Raw genomic sequence first — 5,332 nt, 5'->3', positions numbered from 1 at the left:
ACTTGTTCTGGGTCCAGAACATGGCAATAGGAATTATCTCTGGCAATTCTACAGCTCAGTCCTCTCACCAGCCCCTAAATCTCAACAAGCATTCTGAATTTCAGCCGGAATTGATTGGAAAATTGGCCTTATAATTCACAAGGGTTTGGATTTGAGATCAGTTAACACCAGACTTCTGGAAACATTGGCCGCCCCCTTGGGCCAATGAGTGGTGAGGTTTTTCTCCTTGAGAACAGCGCTGAAAGTCATTCCTTTCTTCCTCACTCCTAGTTATGCAGACTGCATCCTGAGAAGTGCTCTGAGAGGGAGGGTCTCGTGCTGTCTTTGTGTGGGCTCTACAACATGGAATAAGACACTTGTTACAACAGAAGGGGATCTCGGGACCCGTGTTCTCAATTTACATACGATAAAGTTGAGTCCCAGAGAGGAGACGGGCTTTGCTGGGGTTACACCAGGAGTTATGCAAGACTACAACCTGTATCTCCTAAATCTCAGGCTACAGTTGTTTCTCCCCTACGCTGCCATGCCTCATTAATGAAAGTCTTTGACACCATTGCAAGTGGTGGGTCGTCTACGCATTGACTAACCAAACCCTCTCTTAAATGTGGCCTGGATTCCGGCAGTATATGACCCATCCGTTTAATCAATGGGACAACAATATACCCTCTTTCAAACTGTGGCTTCCTCGTGAACTCTTTTGGTCCCTCTCTGAGCCATTCTGCCATGTAGAGCAAAAACACAAATGCCTTTTAGAAGTTGCAAGCCTTTGGAATGTGTGTTCCTTGTTCCAGTTGGACTGACTTCTGAACGTGGAACTATTAAAAATCCGAATACTGCTTTCCTGGAAATGGGAGAAACATATGAGAAGACGCATGCCGGCAGTTTCCTGTAATGCAGGCTCTGACCCGTCCTCCCGTTAGCTTTGCAAACCTGCATCCGTTCCCAACATGATGGCTGATGGTCTGAGAAGGGCACCGATTTGGAACCGCAGACCGAGGCGGTTAAGAGCTAAGTAGCAGGAGCTTCATCCAAACTGGACTTCTCACCCACGTTCAGAGACCATTTAATTACACCATCGGTAACATCACAAAGAAAGCTTCGAAGGTCACCAACATCACTGTGGGATGTCGTAAAATATGATAGAAGGAAAACCTGAAGAGTTTGCTGTGTCGAGAGTCCAATCGATAACCACTAACTTGTCTGTGTCAGATTTAAGAACATTTGACATCTGTGCCAGAAAAGTGCAAAGGCAGTTATGCAAACCATCCAGCTGCTTCCCAGAACCCAAAAGTTCAGTGAGGACCATCTGTAAAGAACACACAGAAGACAGCCAGTGAAGGGACTCACAGCGCTACTCATAAAGGTTCGCAAACAAACAGACTTCCACGTTGGCAGGCCAAGTCCCAAGTGTTGCGTACAGCTGGGTAAATCTGACCTTCCAAGTGTTTGGTCTTCTTTGTCACCCATTTTAAAAACAAGAGACCCCGCCCAGGATTACATGGAGGAAATGTTAGCAAGCCAGGTTGGTTAAGGGGTCGGGAGCTGAGTTAGACTGTGTCGGTAGAAATCCCATTCCTGGGACCTCCTAACTGCATGACGTTGGACGAGTGGCTTAGCTGCTCTAAGCCTTTATACCCCCATCTGTAAAATGGGGGAAATGCCTGTGCCTACCTCACAGGGTGTGGAGAGGATTAAATGTGCTAATCTATCTGTAGGACTCAGCACAGTGCCTGGCACACAGCAAGGGCTCCATAAATGTAAGGTTATTTTGAAATCGTTTCTTGCCTCTCGCTAATACATTATTCTGCAAATACAACACCACATTGAGCATATGGCAGTGAAAAAAGTATCCAGGAGTAGGAGAAAAGCAAAGATTCCTCAGCATACTTATTAGAATTGCTACCCCTTATTGAAAGCTTATGAGGTATCTGGCACTGTGTCAAATACTTCCCAAATATTTTCTTGTTTAATCACCATGGAATATTATAAGGTAAAGACCACCCCGTTTTTCATACAAGCAAACCAAAGCCCAGCAAAGTGAAGTAATTTACCCAGAATAAGACATTTAAAAAATAGACTCGAACGGGGGACCATCTGACTCTACCGCTTTGGCTCCTCTGAAGTCTCTGCTCATCTTCGAGTCCCCTGAGACGATCTGGTACAACTTGGGCAGGGCACACGACACACCGCCCTCAGGTGGTGGGAGAAATCCATCACACTGCAGCAGCATGAGTGCACTGCTTCATGGGTTCCACCACACGCATCCCATAATCCCGTGCACTTTCACGGGAATGGGGGTGATGGAAGTTTCTACATGTCCATCCATTTCCAGAAAGGCAGAACGGAGCAAACACGTGGGCCAAGCGAAGACAAGTGTTCTGTTCCCTGGAGTCCCCTTCCTGTTGATGAGACACGTTTACGGGGCTAGGACTCAAAATACATTCAGTTCAGGCAAGCACAGCAAGCATTTATAAAAAAGTGGCACATCGTAGGTAAGGTGTGGGGCGGTCAGCATAGAAAAATGAATCATATTGAGGTCACGCACAAGGAAAGCTCATGAAAAAGAGGCAACTATAAAATTGCATATAAAAGCATAGTGATGGAGAGCTGGGCTTTGGAAATGGAGAGACGTGAATTTGAATCCTGGTTCTAAGCTTACTCGGTATATGGACTCAAGTCATTTTACTTTTGCATCTGTAGGACGTGGTTACCACGGAATCTCTGCTGTGCCTGACTACTAGGAGGATGACATGGGATAAAGCAGATAAACAGTTTAGTATTTGCACATAACTAGCAATGCCTGGGGCTAGTCTGAGCTCCACTACCTACTGGCTTGTGTCCCTGAACAAGTGACTGCATCACTCTGTGCCTTTGTTTTCCCATCTGTAAACTGAAATAATAGTGGTACCTGCCTCATGGGGGTGGTAACAAGGATTAAGTAAGTAAAGATTTATGAAGCACTTCAAAAACTGTCTGATGCATAGTAAAGATTCAGGGTTTAACTACTACTATTATTGCTGTAATTCTTTTTGAAAGAGGTAAGCACAAGACGCTGTAAGAAAGCAAAGAGTCACTTAACTGAACCGTTAAGCTTCCCAGAAAACAGGGCACGTGAGCATATTCCAGGTATAGGGGTAGGGGGTGGGGGACAGCAAGGGCAGGGGCAGGATTTACAAACCGCATTCTTGGATTTCCTTTACAGTCAGTCTTCAGTGGAGACCGTGCCTCTCATATCGCTTGCTTTTGCCCATTACAGTTCTTGGGTCCTGCAATTGGTTTAAAGGCAAATTCCAAGGCAGCCATGGAGTGGGAGGGGGTAAGAGGAGAATGCAGTACCCCATTCTGAGCAAGGGCTGTAACCATTTAGCCGATTATTTAACATTGTGGAATGCAGTAAGGTCAGAGACTGGCTCACCTTTCAATGTAGGTACAGCTCCAACGAGCAATCTCTGAAATTGCTTGAAGTCATTTACACCAGTGAATGCATATGCATCAGGGCTTGGTTAAAGATTTAGAGGATAAGCTGGTTAATAGAATTAATTTGATATATCCGGTATAATTCAGTGGAACACATGAGTGCCCTTCAGAACCCAAAGCTTATGGGACAGGAACAAATCCTTGTACCAGCCATTAAAGAAGGATTAGTTGGCCTCCGGAAGGAGTAAGCCCATGACATTCATTCTTCTCTAGCTGAATGCAAAATGGATGTCTTGATAAATAGCTATGCTATAAACGACTTATCAGAAACCTAGACTGTTGAGTTTATTTCTTATTTTGGGCCATTTCAGATTCATTCCACAGTCCTATCTGATCCCTCTGCCTCATTCCTGAAGCCAGAAAGGAATGCATGGAAGACCAGGGTGCCATTCGCTCACCCAGGGCATTATCCTTTGTGAGACTGAGATGGGGCGGATACAAGGAGACCACCTCCACCCTCCCGTGGGTAGGCTCGGTGTGTACCCCAGAGGGAACAGTGGCTAGCCGCCTTGGATTAAAATAAGGGCTGGCCGGGTACTGAGGCTGCTGGTGGGAGTTGAGAAGCAAGCCAGATGAATCTAATATTTACTGCAGTTCACCAAGACGTCAACATTCCCATATTTTGCAGATGAAACATGACTTTGTAGGACCCGATGTCTCGTTTTTTGAAGGTGATTCAAAACAGGAGTAGATCATATTTTGCTAGGAGAAATAAAAGCTTCCTCCTCCATTCCTGTTCATCTTGTGATGCCAAATTAGGGAGAACTTCTGGCCCAGAAATAGGGGAAAAAAAAAAACTGGAGCTGTTTTAAGATGATGAGAGAGGTTCTTTTCCTGCCACTCTCAGTACAGATGATTTTTTTAAGGTGTCAGATTAGAACAGTGGTAAGCTTTTGCAATCTGGGAAAAAGAATTTGGGAGTAAATGCTTATTACTCCTTTAGGATATGCGTGTCCATGGCCAGCACGGCCATTAAAATATAGAAAGACATCGAAAGTGAAGAAGAAAGGGAGAAAATATACATTTTCTATTTACATAAGGGCATTACACAGCAAGGTGGTTGTGATTTTCAGGGATCATGCAGTGTCCAGCATAGCACCTGAAGATAGGAACGATGTGAAAAACAAATGGAAAATAAGGGGGTATTCAAGAAGTCTATTCTGACCCAATGGTATAAGTAGTGTAACTTACATTCATTCATATTCTTAATCAAAGTCCTCTCCCTCCTGGAAGACAGTGACTATTTTCCTATTTCTCTCTTCACTTGCACTGAGTCAGCATAAATACAAACCTTGAGCCATAGAGAAAGGAAGGCCTGGGCTCACAGACCTGTTCTGATGGGTCTTGGGCAAGTCCCTTCACTTCAATGTGCCTCAGTGTTCTGAACTGTAAAATGGGGAGACAGTGAGGTTTAAGGATTCAGTGAGATTGTTCTGACCACAAGTGGCAAGGAAAATCTGTACCTTGTATTGTCGCTATTCGTCAACCCCTCTTCCCTTTGTTCTTCAGCAAAGATCCTGTCTCACCCCCAGTAGGGTAAGCACAGGGTCTGCATTGGGCAAAGGTCCATGATGCTGACTTGGTGGACAGAAGTTTCTACAGTAGGTACAGCTGCTCTAGGTTGCAATGTAAATGGACAGCAAGAAAGCCGAGGGGCAGCCTTGCAGCAGAGACCACCCCGCCCGGGTCACAACGGCCCTTTTCCATGCCACGACAGATAAAATCCATGTTGCATCCAAGTAGGTCAAGGAAGAAAGAAGGACAGAAAGAGAGAAGCAAGGGAAGGGTACCGGGGGCAACAGAGGGATAAAAAGAGAGGGAAATAAATGTGTTTTTGAAATGCTCTTCTAATTCT

At 45.1% G+C, this 5,332-nt stretch overlaps 1 long non-coding RNA gene across 1 annotated transcript; it reads right to left on the bottom strand.

Annotated features, from left to right (window-relative positions):
• Window positions 1-341: 341 nt before the first annotated feature.
• Window positions 342-3,528, bottom strand: LOC117803015. The gene is made up of 4 exons (XR_004626555.1): window positions 3,416-3,528; window positions 3,179-3,266; window positions 2,052-2,399; window positions 342-1,306 (listed from the first exon to the last, which is right to left on the bottom strand). It is a non-coding gene; the product is annotated as an uncharacterized LOC117803015 (long non-coding RNA).
• Window positions 3,529-5,332: the final 1,804 nt, after the last annotated feature.

This window comes from Ailuropoda melanoleuca, chromosome 7 (assembly GCF_002007445.2).
Source record: "Ailuropoda melanoleuca isolate Jingjing chromosome 7, ASM200744v2, whole genome shotgun sequence".
Lineage (NCBI taxonomy): Eukaryota > Metazoa > Chordata > Mammalia > Carnivora > Ursidae > Ailuropoda > Ailuropoda melanoleuca.
The sequence above is the reverse complement of the archived record's forward strand: the minus strand, read 5'-3'. Positions and strand labels throughout refer to the sequence as shown.